Source organism: Enhydra lutris, unplaced genomic scaffold, assembly GCF_002288905.1.
Source record: "Enhydra lutris kenyoni isolate GAN:26980312 unplaced genomic scaffold, ASM228890v2 scaffoldscaffold27, whole genome shotgun sequence".
In the NCBI taxonomy this organism is placed as follows: Eukaryota; Metazoa; Chordata; class Mammalia; order Carnivora; family Mustelidae; genus Enhydra; species Enhydra lutris.
Genome location: NW_019154111.1, coordinates 591,017 through 604,953, shown reverse-complemented (window position 1 = coordinate 604,953; position 13,937 = coordinate 591,017). Strand labels below are relative to the sequence as shown.

The window sequence follows — 13,937 nt, the reverse complement described above, 5'->3', positions numbered from 1 at the left end:
CTGTGCTTTTAGGGTCATATCCATGAAATCAATGCCAAAACCAATGTCATGAAGTTTTTCCCCTATGTTTTCTTCTGAAAGTTTTATAGTTTTGGACTTTACTTTTAAATCTTCAATCTATTTTGCATCGAAGATAAGTGTTTTTAACCAATTTTCATCATTAGAGACAATACTTAGCAGTAATTCACACTTCATACTTAAATCAGACAAGAAGCTCTAAATCAATGAATTCTTCCAGAAATATCTTTTGCTTAAAAACGTTTAATTTATCAACAGTTATTCTCTGCCTGTGTTAAAAACTCAACCATATAATGAAGCCCAATAAGAAACAGATGTTATTTAAGAATTCATGAAAGGCTTTCCTTAATGAATTATTATCTTTAAGCACATCTGGGTGTCCACTTCGGTTTTTTTTAAACACTTCATAAAAAACCAGAATGTCTGTTTAGGATATTTCTGCTATTTAAAAGAGAAGTTAAGGGGCGCCTGGGTGGCTCAGTGGGTTAAAGCCTCTGCCTTCGGCTCAGGTCATGATCCCAGGGTCCTGGGATCAAGCCCCGCGTCAGGCTCTCTGCTCCGCAGGGAGCCTGCTTCCTCCCCTCTCTCTCTCTGCCTGCCTCTCTGCCTACTTGTGATCTCTCTCTCTGTCAAATAAATAAAATCTTAAAAAAATTAAAAAAATAAATAAAAGAGAAGTTAAAGGATCTTCCTTGGAGATATTCCATAAGTGGGAATGTTAAACATATTGACTAGTGATGAAAGAAAAAAAAAATAAATACAATTATCTATATATAAAATAATAAAGGTACTGATTTTTATATTTATATAATTATAACCGTAAGATATTGCTACAGTGGTTCTTTTGCAAAAGAGGACGGGGTTGGAGAAAATTTATTTTTGCACTCTCAGCCATAAGTGACATTAAATCTACACCCAAATCCAGATTTGGCATATGGCCCAATCTATGCCATTACAATCTCCTGCTATCTGGTCAAAAATAATGACACCACAAGAGACTTTCCACGATCCCTTTTCTACTGTCCTGCAACCAGAGAGACTCAGACCTGAGAATGAGAAGCTTGGGTCTATGGTCTATATCAACACAGAAAATGAAGTCAATACAGTAAAGGTAAAGCAAGCAGGGCATGGGCACTGTCTGGGGCCCACAACAGTAGCAAGGGCTAGGCATTAGCCTTTACAATTATATAAGCTATAAATTCCCATTTGGGGCTCAGACCAATTGGGGTTGGGTTTTCTATCATTTGAAACAGGAAGAGCCCTAACATACAAACGTTAATTTTTACTTCAAAGACACTGAATCTTCCATCAGTTGGCAGAACACTACCTTACTATGTCCCGAATCTATGACAGACCAAGTCCTTAAGAGGAGCTGCATATTTCTGTAGATAGTATCTACTAATAATAGACCATCACCAGCAAAGCTTGGATTATGGTCCAAATTGGTTAGTTTGTGGGCATGGTTAACCATGGACATGGTTAACAGAGATGGATAAACATGCTTTTCCTATCAAGACATTATTTCATGCGGAAACACTTTCATTCAGAGGAGTTCATGAATTTATACTGAGAGAAACAGTAACAATTTACTTTGCTCATAGGAGTATGGAAATGTGTAATTATTTGCTGTTTAGATAACTCAGATTTAGATGAGTTTAGATGAAAGGTTTTTCATCTAAAGGTTTTTCATTTAGATGAAAGGTTTTTGTACAATTATTAAAAGGCTCACATTATTTGCAATAGCCTGAAAAGAATAAATGGCATAGTCTTTAAATTTTAGTTAAGTCAGTAGCACAGAATTTTCCTTATTTCAAATAAAAAGCAAGTGGCATTTATACTGAGCATCTATATGCACAGTGCTGTGCTAGTCTTAATGATCTGGTTCATGCCATATAATGAAGATTTTTATTATCTATAGGTAAATGTTGCTGTGTAAATTCTATTATCCTTTCTCTCTTCTGCCTTCTGTCTCCCCCCCACCCCAGTTAAGCACCTTGGAGATAAAGCATGACATTTAGTTATCCTTGATGCAATTTATAAAGTCTAAAATCAGGTAGCTCTTTAACACTGAGTGATACCAAATACCTCATGACTAAAAAGTCTTAAAACAGCCAAACATCAACTGTCTGTTTATCCTAAAGTAGCACAGTGAACATTTTTTAAAAATACAAGTAAAGCTGGGGCGCCTGGGTGGCTCAGTGGCTTAAAGCCTCTGCCTTCGGCTTGGGTCATGATCCCAGGGTCTTGGGATCGAGCCCCACATCGGGATCTCTGCTCGGCAGGGAGCCTGCTTCCTCCTCTCTCTGCCTGCCTCTCTGCCTACTTGTGATCTCTGTCAAATAAATAAATAAAATCTTAAAAAAAAAAAAAAAAGACAAGTAAAGCTCATAATGGGTAAAAACTGCAAATAGCTAAGCAGCACAGAAAAAAAGATCTTATATGTGAGAAGCTAGCATGTTTGTCCATATGTGAGTTGTTAAAAACATGGCTGAGTACATTCTCAAACGCTACATTTTTACTAAAGACCGGCCGTTCTTTAAGGATAAGGTGGCAAATGTGCGTGCTCCATCTACACTTTCTAAGAAACACACAATCAACTCTTGCTGGTGTTTATAACAGGGTTATTGGACACTACTCACATTTTGGGCTTTTGTTGTGAGGGGTCATTCAGTGCACTGCAGAATGTTTGCCAGCACCCTTGGCCTCTACCCACTAATTGCCAGTAGCAGACCCAAGTTGTGATGACCAAAGTTATCTGCAGACAATGCCAAATATCCCCCAAGGGCAAAATCACTCCCAGTCAAGAGCCAGTGCTCCAATCAGAGGACCACTTACACCTCAGCACCTGCCCATAATCGCACAATATCCAGCTCTAAGGCAGATTGTTAACTGCTCTTCTGTAAACCTCCAAATTAAAAGCAAGACTATCACCTAGAAAACACATTCTACCTAGCTACCAAAGTCAGGTGAATCAGCAAAGCAACTCATGTCCTAACTAAATTGCCTTCATTTCTATTCCAGACACAAATCTACCATCATTAGAGGGTAAGATGTAGACTTTTTGAACCTTCAGTCAGACTTCTCATATAATCTCTACATGACTGGATATCTAGGATACTCTGGATAATCTTCTAGCATGGTCCCACACTCTATTTGTACCTCATATTCATTAGTCCCTGTTACTAAATTATTGCCACCGTTACAAAAGGTGAAGCCAAGTCCTTCTGACTGTCTTCTGGGAACTGCTGGGTAGTTCCCATCAAGTCCCACCTCGGATAAGAACCACCACTGCACAGTTATCACCCTAGGTAGTGAGCATGAAAAGCGATAACTTCTATTAGCTCAATTCACTTCATAATATACAGAGATTGGTAAGGTGGGGATAATAAAGTAAGGAGAGGTGGCAAAACTGTATGAATGAGCAAAATTAGTAAAATCAGAACTACTAGAAGAGTTGAAATTGAAGGAAAAGACAATGATGGGGCCTGATCCACTCAGCAAAAATAAAAACCTTTAAATAAAAATCACTTTGCTGATGCAAATAGGTAATATACTAGAAGGGAGAGAGGTTTGGAACCTATCTGCATCCTTGGCCTATTCCTTTGGTACCAGAATTCCTTCCCCTATCCATTTTTCTTGTGAATCTGTGTTAATAGGCCTCAGAACTCATATGTAAGACATAATTCAAATGAGCGATTCATTGTTGCACATATCAAAAGTGAAATGTATCAAAATCAGATGTTTGGGGGCACCTGGGTGGCTCAGTGGGTTAAGCTGCTGCCTTCGGCTCGGGTCATGATCTCAGGGTCCTGGGATCGAGCCCTGCATCAGGCTCTCTGCTCAGCAGGGAGCCTGCTTCCTCCTCTCTCTCTGCCTGCCTCTCTGCCTGCTTGTGATCTCTGTCAAATAAATAAATAAAATCTTTAAAAAAAAAAAATCAGATGTTTGTTACACAAGAAACTGATAACATTTATCTTATTTTGTAGATAAAAAAAAAACCTACAGATAATGTTTATACTTTCGCTAGTACCTCTGATATCTTTATAAAATATTTTAACACAATTTATTGAGAGTTTCTAGCAAACAAATCCATTCTCTTAAACTCATCATTAAATCTAAGGGTAATAATAGGTTAACTTCAGTAATTGGGCCTTACTACAAAAATAATTAGAAACTGAGAAATAATTACATATTATTACTACCGAATAATGTAAGAATTTCACATTATAATCTTTCAGCTTGACTATGCTTGTTTTCTGAGCACAATTATAACCTAATTCTCCTTCCTGCTTAGGGGATTTAAAAAAAGTAGCAGTGGGGGAGCTATTTGAAGGCGATGAGTAGAAAGAAGAAGAATTAGGGATAGTGCTTCTAGAAGAAGGTGGAAATAGGGCGTGTGGGTGGCTCAGTCGGATAAGTGTCAGCCTTCGGCTCAGGTCATGATCCCAGAGTCCTGGAATCAAGCCCCGCACTGGGCTCCCTGCTCAGCAGGACCTTGCTTGTCCCTCTCCCTCTGCCTGCTCTCCCCTCTGCTTGTGCTCGCTCTCTCTCTCTCTCTCTCTCTCTCTGTCAAATAAATAAATATAACCTTCAAAAAAAAAAAAAAAAAAAGGAAAAAGACGGAAAGAACAGGAATCTGTGCGTTCAGGTTAAAAGCAAGAGGAGAGTACCTGAAAACTCTTTAGACCCAGAATCACACCCTGTGGGATGAAGTAGAATTCAAGGGTACAGTGTTTCAGGGGGTGGATAAGTCCTTTATTAACTGCCCCACTTCCTAGTTTGTAAGCTACCTCAGAGCGTGGTTAAGAGATAAAATGTATCTTCTTTAAAGAATAATTTATCAAGATATGAGAAGGCTTATTTTTAAAGTAATTAAACAAAGGCCAGTTGCTTTGGCCCTTAGTCAGATAAGGGAAAAGGTGTTAAGAGATAAAGTTGAGAGCCAAAGACCACATTAAACTCTATTCTATTCCACGAACCGCTTAAGTATAAAGGGAAGTCATTAAGGACTTTCAGTTTGAAGCTGTTGTAATCCAACTTACGTACTAAAGACAGTTCTACGTGGGGGACAGATTAGATGGAGACAAGAGTGGAAGTCCTGTTAGGAGGAAAGGTGGTGGCTTCTACCAAGAGGGCAGCAGGTAAGGTGGGGAGAAACAAATGTGCCTCAAGATATATTGGGAGGTGGAAGTGACTGTTGGCTGATAAACTGGATAAGGAGGGCAGCGCAAAAGGAGTCGCAGATTCCTGACAAAAAATTCCCCAACCCCTTCAGTATCCTGCCAAGTCTAAGGAGGCATTTCCTTCTTACTTCCGCTTATGTACTCCTCACGACGTCCTGGCCACCCTCAAGCCTGACACCGTAGCTCACAGCGCAGGCTTGCTGCACCGAAGGGAAATATGCCACAGCCAAAACGTCTTTGAATGGCTCAGGCTATTCTCGATTTTAAAAAGTAGTTTCTGTCTTAACTCAAGAGGGTACAAAAGGTCTTGTGGGACACTGAGTTTATTAGGTATTTTCCTATAGGGATTTGGATTAAAATTCTAGCCTGAGGGATAGAACAGAGTTCAGTTATAAAATGCACTTTTGTACACTTCTCCATCTGTGCACCCTTTTACAGCAAAGGATTGAAATAATTCATATGAAGTGTACCAAGAAAAATATTCCTACCATTGTTAATCTTAAATTATTACTTTCAAAAAAATATAGTACAGACCTGAAGGAATCTTCTGAAAGTGTAGAATGTATCTTATAAATGGAGAACAATTTAAAATACAGCAAAGAATAAGAGAATACCTCTGTGCCCTCCACCTAGAACTGCCAATTGTTTTCATTTAGCACTTTGTGTCACCTAAAGAACTATGGGAGTTTCTATTACTAGACACCTCTCTAATGCCTGAACCTACTCCCACGCCCCTTACCATTATTCTGTATATAATGGCTTACCCTTTACAGTCTTTTTAAAACTCTCTTATAGTACGCATTTCCATCAATGAGCCACATTGTGACGTGTCGCATATGTGATGTGTGTTATTTTTAATTTTTAAAAAAATTGTTCCAAAACTTGTTTTTATATTCAGAGTTTATGAATATATAGTTCACCAACCTGTCAAAAATATTTATCTGATCTATTTATAGATACTTAGGTGGTTTACGTGTTTTAACTATTTAAAAAAATATTACAGTTATCATTTAGATGTCTCCTTGTACACATATGAAACATTTTCTCAATTGTATATACATAAATGGATAATTATTGGGTCATAGAATATGCACATTATTCATTTTACTACACAATACTGAATTGTTGTCCACATTGACTTTATGAATTTACACCAAGTAAAATTTTATTTTTTAAGTAGCGAACTGAAGCAGATGCATTAGCCTCTATTTGTATTAAATAAATGTACATAGGACTTGATCAAGAATTTTATTATGACGACTGTGGTAGAAGCAGCCTCATCTACCAGCAAAAGTGAAAGGTGCTGATCGTCAAACACTCTGCACTTGATCTTAGCCAAAAGGCCGAGAAGCGATTCGTCAAACACTCTGGATCAGGGTCTATCAGCTAGAAAGCAGACCGAAAGCAGACTGGTCACTTTCTTAATTCCCCTGCCGAGTTGTCCTCTGCAATAAATCCTCAGCAACTTACCACTATGAAGCCTGCCCACTGGCCTACTTTCTGTCTGGATACAGGGTCCTTCCAGCTGTGTGTGCCTCAATTCTCCTGACAGGAGGTACTGATACTACCAGGGACCGACATCAATCTACATAACCCTCCCAACAGATTCTAGTCTTCTTTCATTCATTTGTAGGCAGGTACCAATTGAGCATCAACTACAGGAGTCCAGCCAGCAATAACCAGACACGGGTCCACCTCTGGAGGAGAACAATCTAGACCTATACAATATAGTAGCCCCCGGCCATTGTGCGCTTGAGCGTCTGAAATGCAGCTAGTCTCAACTCAGATGTGCTGCTCCAAGTGTAAAATCAACACTAGATTTTGAAGACTTAGTACAAAAAGATTATAGAACATGTCAATAATGTTATATTGGTTCTATGTTGAAATGATATTCTGAATATATTGTGCTAAATACAACAGTATCATAATTAATTTCTCCCGTTTCTTTTTACTTTAACATGACGATAAGAAAATTTAAATTTTTACTTGTGGCTCACACTATATGGACAAGAGGCTAGGAGAGGGGAGCCTGGCTGGCTCAGTCAGGAGACCATCCAACTCTTGACCTTAGGGTTTGGAGTTCGAGACCCACGTGGGCTGAAGAGACTACTTAAATAAATAAATAAAAACTTGAAAGACAAGAAGGTATGAGAGACAAATATAGTAACACAGTGAGGTGGACCAAGTTCAAATCTCTACGGGAGTGTGTAGAAAGGACAAAGCCCATTCAGCTTTAGGCACAAAAGACAAACCACAGGAACTGAGAGCACAAATACTAAAAAATAATGTTTTCTTATTTGAAAAATATGAGTTAGCTAAATGGGAATAGAGGAAGGGAAAGAAATCATTCCAGGCAGAAGCCCGGAGTCAAGAGAAAACAAAAACTAGCTACACTGGCAGAAACAAGGTTTAGTCATGTTACCCCTTGAAACTCTGGGCAAAATCAGCATTTTTCATTTAAAATAACAATAATCATATTCTTGTATTATTTCTTCTTTTGAAGGAGGGAACTTCAGACAACCGAAACAAAACTTTTTACAGAAAATAATTTCTAACCAATTACCTACCTCACAGTACCAATTTCATACTTCTATACTATCAGAATCACAAACATCTTAAGGGTAAGCATTTGCGTAAGTAAAATGACAAGGGAACACATTACCCAGGACAAAACCCATCACCCCCCCTCATATATGAACCTATTATATCATAAAGGAAGAAGCTCAAGAGTATTTTACCACCTCAGGGCTTTCGCACAAGTCTTGACTCCAAACTACATGAGAACAGTAGATCTTCATATTACAGCAATAAAAAAAAATACTTAATATTATCACTAGCTTTTCTCTGTTCTAGGGCCTACAGGTGCCTTTATTGTTTTATTATTGTTTTAATTATGAGGCAAAAGGGATGCAAGATTAGAATTTTGATCCAACTCCATGAACAACACAGTAAGTTACCCAAAGCAAAGAAAGCCTTTTATTTATTCTAGTTCTATCTCGAACACCAGACATTACTGAAAACATTTATTTATTCATTCATTCATTTATTCATTTATTTAAAGATTTTATTTATTTGACAGAGAGAGAGAGATCACAGTTAGGAAGAGAGGCAGGCAGAGAGAGAGAAGGGGAAGCAGGCTCCCCACTGAGCAGAAAGCCCAATACGGGGCTTGACCCCTGGACCCTGAGACCATGATCTGGGCCTAAGGCAGAGGCTTTCACCCACTGAGCCACCCAGGTGCCCCTGAAAACACTTTCATTAATGAGTGAAAAACAAAAACACAAGTCAATGGAAATGTAGAAAAGGCAAAAATAAAAATACTGAGACTTGTTCCTGGATGAGAGGTTTTTAACAGGACTTTAAAAAGAATTAATTTCAACAGCTGGAAATTGCATTTGGCTCATGTTAAGAGAAACATTGCTGTTGCTGTTTGCAAACATGATGAATGGAGAGCAGCTTGCAAGCATGATGGATAAAAATAAATATTTCATTATGCAAAATGTGTTTCATTGTTGGGTTTGTAAATCTGAAACAATTACAAGTATTGCGCGGCAGCCGAGCTGCTGTTTTCACTGACTGGCAGGGTTTTCTTTTTTTCTCTCTGATTTTTACTTTTTTTAGCTGCAGTGTTTGAAAATAACTTTTGGTATCTGATAGAAACTAAAATAACGATCTCCTTTCCCCACCAAAGTCTAGAACTGAGAGTTATTTTACCCCTCTGTATCTTTGTTCCCTGGAACATAAAAAGCAAACACTATGTAGAATTCACAGGTTGGAAACCAGTGCCCCAAGATCGGGTCGCCCACAGGTAGAAGTTACTCCCATTCTTTTGATAAGATGTATTCAACTTGCTTTAATAATTGATTGGACATACAACGTCATAAATGCACAAAGAAGTACAATATAGCCCAGAGGCATGAACTGAGATGGAAATATTGATCTGTACAATATAGCTAATAAACACCAGCATGTGTCCTCAAAACAAACAAGCCTCACAGTACAGTGATGCCCCTCTTGTTCACAGTTAACCCGTCTGAGAAACCTACCCAGACAGTAAAATCCAGTGCTCAGGAAAAATAATTAGCCAGAAGAAAAATCACCAAGCAACGAAAAGGGGAATGGGAAGAGCCATGAAGCCAAATCTTAATTATTACTCTAAAGAGGGCTTCTGTTAGCTAAAACAAATTTATTGAAAGATTTAAAGGAAAAAAAAATTGTTTTAAAGATGAGTGCTTCAGGTGGCCTGTGAGTGGCTCAGTCAGTTAAGCGTCTGCCTTTGGCTCGGGTCATGATTTCAGTGTCCTGGGATAAGCCTTACATTGGGCTCCCAGCTCAGTGGGGAGCCTGCTTCTCCCCCTCCCTCTACCATTTACCCTGTTTGCGCTCTCTCTCAAATAAATAAATCTTTAAAAAAAAAAAAAAGGAAAAAAGAAAGAAAGATGAGTGTTTCAAGACAGCAGATTGGACAAGTCTCTGTTCTCTATCCATCTCAAAATAACAGAATGAAAAAGAAATGAAGATTCCGTCTTCGATAAAATTAGGCAAAATCTATTGCCCCATCACAGGGTGTGACCAAGTGCCACCAGAGGCAGTGAACTCAAGGCAAGGGTCTTTGGCTAAAGGTTCAGATACAGAAATCAATGTAGGAAATACTGTCACTGAGATGAGGTGGAGAAAGTAGAAAAAACTGGACTGTGAGCAGCCTTCTGGCTGCCCCCCCAGCTTGTAGCAGCGAGTCAAGGTCAAACAGGGTCAGGAAGCCCTTCACTGTGCCTGAGGAGGGATTCCTGCTACCCCCGCCCTCCCAGTCCCCACACAAACCAGCTTCAGATCAATTTATTTAAAGATCAATAAAAAAGAACTGGGTTGAGAAGTTAAAGGAGAGAGGCGGGGGAGGGAAAGAAATGGGGTGGTTAGCAGCAAGCAGAAAAAGAGGCGGGAACAAGCCGCCAGAAGAATACTGCCGCCAAGCAATGAAAATCAGGACCGGAAATAGCACCAAGACTCCAAGAAAGAGCAAAACCATTCCGAGAAGAGTTAGAAAAGCTCTTGAGAGAGATGGCAAAGTCACAAAACAAGATGAATTATGAGCCTAAAGAGTTCATCAAGGAAATTAAACCTAAACAATACGTTGTTGGAGGCCGAGTGAGCATCCCTAAGACACACGTTAGATAAAACTGAGAAATGAGTGAAAATAAATGGAAATTAACAACAAATTAGAAAAGGCTAAAAGAAAATGAGAAATGGGAGATTTTTTTAAAAATTGCACATGTATTAACTACTTTCCCAAGAAGAAAACAGAGCAAATCAAAGACCAATTTTCCAGGACCAGAGGGAGACTTAAGCCTCTGATATATATATATATAATGATAGTGAGTCAAGTCTAATTAAAATTGCTGGTACTTATAGATAAAAGTCCAACTGTATTCTTCATTCAGGGGAAAGAAATCTCACTAGCCTCAGACTTCACAGAAACATTCAATATACTTGAGGAATTGAAATGATCCCAATAAAGTCCTTAGGAAACGAAAGTGTTTCCAGTCAGACTCTAAAGGAAACAAATACCCATCTTGAAACATTTTAAATCCACAAAATTTCATTCCCATTGAGTTTCTTACAAAAAATATATATATATATTCATATATATATGAATATATATGAATATATATATATATAAACAAGACGATTGGCTGCCTCTCACTTCAAAGCCTTAACATCAAGTCTTACTGATACCTTCTTTGCCTGAAGCACCCCTCCCACTGGCTCTCTCAGCCACCTGCCTGTCTGCCACTCTGCCTCTGTCAGCCTCCCTGTCCCTCTCTGTTTCCCTGTCTCTCAAGCTCCCTGTCAGATACCCTGGGCATCCTCCCTTGGCCCTTCTCTTCTCCCTCCCTCCCTGTCTCCTTCCTTCTCCCAACCTCCTTGTTTCTCTGCCTCTCTGAGAGCCTGTCTCCTTCCCTGATGCCTGCCTCCTCATACACCAAGGTCTCTCTTTTCTATGAAGAATTAACTCAAGCATCAGGCCTTTAAAATCTTTTCTGATGTCACTTATCTGGACTTGTTTCCCTCTCCATTTCTCATTAATTACCAGTGGTGTACTGTAAATAATGTATCTAAAATAAAGTAACTCCAAAAGATTGAAAATGGACGAAGGCATACTTTATACGTGAAGCCAAAAATAAAGCAAGGATCATGTATCAATACCAGTATTTTCTTACTGCCTTTCCTCAAGCCAAGAAGATAAAAATATGACATGAAAAAATAATCAGTAAGGTATAATTAAGTGAAGTATATCAAACACTGTAATCTGAGTACAGATCTTTTCCATCGTCCATACAAAATTTACCAAAACTATTTATCTAGGCCACAAAAAAAGGTCACACAAATTCCAAATAGAAAAAACAGGACAAATAACATTCTATGATCACAATGTAATAAAAACAGGAATCTACTGTCAAATAGAAAAAAAAACCCAGAAACCTAAGAGCATTTTGGAAAATTTTCAGTCTCTATGTCAAAAGGGAGGAATAGAGTGGGAGGGTGGGTGCCCACTTAGAGCAAAATGAACTGCTTATCTGGGTAAAAAGGAGGGGAGGGATCTATACTAACCTCATCACGAACATAAAAAGGAACTATTTAAAACATATGGTATTGAATAGATGAGGATAGTGTTAATTTCTGGTTAAGAACACTAAATTATACCTGCTATCCTACTCAGCAGCTAAGGTTGAATGTTCAAAAACCTAACTTGGCTCTAGGTAACATGGCTAAGACATGGCAGAAGGGGGACTCCACCGCCATGCCATCCCATACCATGACCGCCATGCCATCCCATACCATGCCCCGTGTCCTTCCTTCCCCTAGAAGTTACACATTCTTCACACAGTCACCCGAAGTCACAAAGCTCAAATATATCTTAATTCAACTGGACCTAAGACATCAATAACAGAAACACCACTGTTCTACATATCACCAGGAAAGAAAAAAAATAAAACCATACCAATTAAACAATGACACAATGCCTTATTTCCCACTATGAAGCTATTTTACTTTATTTTAAATGGTTTTTAAAACTAGACTTTAATAAACATCACTCAAGTGTTTTAATCAAAAGACTAAAACAAACTGGATGTGACTTTATAAAAACATGACACTGTAGTCATGGACTCCTCCAAAAGTTAATATTTGCTTCACAAACATAAGCAAACCTGTTATTCGACTGTAGGCAGCTTCAATCTTGAGAAAACTCTCAATTATTTAAGAGAACTTACATATATTTATTCCACAAGTATATATTAAGTAATTTACTACTGATGACTGAGTAACTTCATTGATCAAGAATATTTCCTGTGACTTAATACAGGATAATGCGCAGACAGAAAAATGGTTTCATTACTAATTCCGTAATATTTCCTCCACCTATTTTACAACATGATGTCAGAATTCAGGCTACTCAGACACTGTAAATACACTGTACTGGCAGGCAAGGGCCAAGTCTATTCAGGTAAAGCAAATTTAACATCTGTCAGCGATCACAAACCTTGCCAAAGTTAATCTTTAGTAAGTTCACGGTCAGAATGGTGCTCAGCAAATTCACCTGGGACCCACCTGGGGAGCAAGATAGAAATGAGGACTCCTAGGGCACCCCCCCCACCCCGAAGGCCATAGGTAGAATTTATCACTAGACAAAAAGGCTTTTTATTTTTTGCATAAAAATCTTTTTAATTCTTTTTAATTCATAAAACACAGATGTTGTTTCTCCTGTGCCTAGAATGGTTATAATTTGGAAACAAAGGAGGCCTGAGGTTATAGAGGTGTATTCAGACTCCCTTTGATGACTAAATAACTGAAGAAAGCTACCCAGAAAAGACATCTTGAAATGAGGAGAAAAAGAACAATTACATACCCTCAGTGAACAAACTGTATTCAACCAGGATGCATCAGTTTTTAAGTAATTTTTCTCTTTCCCTATTGTAACTACAAATTGTAGATTTAACACATGAAAATTTTGTTCTAATCATGAAAGCAAAATATTTAAGATCATATCTTAAAACTCTTAAGTTCCTCTTTTTTATAAGGCGTTGGGTCTGGATTTGTCTGACACAACTCTATGTGATGATGGAAATGTTCGACCTCAGTTACTGCTGATAACATGTAGCCACTGAGCACTAGAAATGTGGCTGGTGATACCAAGAAACTGAATTTTTGAATTTATTTAACTGTAATTAATTTAAATTTAAATGGCCACATATGGCTAGTGGCTACTATAATGGAAACAACACAGTTCAAAAGATGAAGAGGTTATACATCTAAAAGTTTATTTTTGATCCTTTGAGATGTAGGTGGAGATGGCTGTGAGATCCAGTTGGGTTGTTTGATTATGGTTGCACAGGTTAACTCACAAATGGGACAGCACAACCAGCAAACAATGCAGAACAAAACAGACAAAATCACCACCACTACCAACAACTTAAAATCTTTAATAATATAATCTTTTTTAATTTTCAAGGATTACTTCTTATAACAACCTCTTAAAAGTTTTTATTTTTTTCCTCCTCCTATCTTCCTCCTTTAAATAAAAGTGGTAGTGAGGCACCTGGACCGCACAGTGGGTTAAGCATCCGACTCTTGGTTTCAGCTCAGTTCCTGTTCTCAGTTTTGGGAGATCAAGCCCTGCGCAGAGCCCTGTGACAGGCCCCCCCAATTAGTGCAGGGGCTGCTTCAGATTCTCTACCT

General features: G+C 38.4%; 1 protein-coding gene across 1 annotated transcript in view; it reads right to left on the bottom strand.

Annotated features, from left to right (window-relative positions):
• The window catches only part of LOC111152088 (thiamin pyrophosphokinase 1), a 348,477-nt gene that overhangs the window by 215,714 nt on the left and 118,826 nt on the right, over positions 1–13,937 (bottom strand). The window lies entirely within an intron of this gene.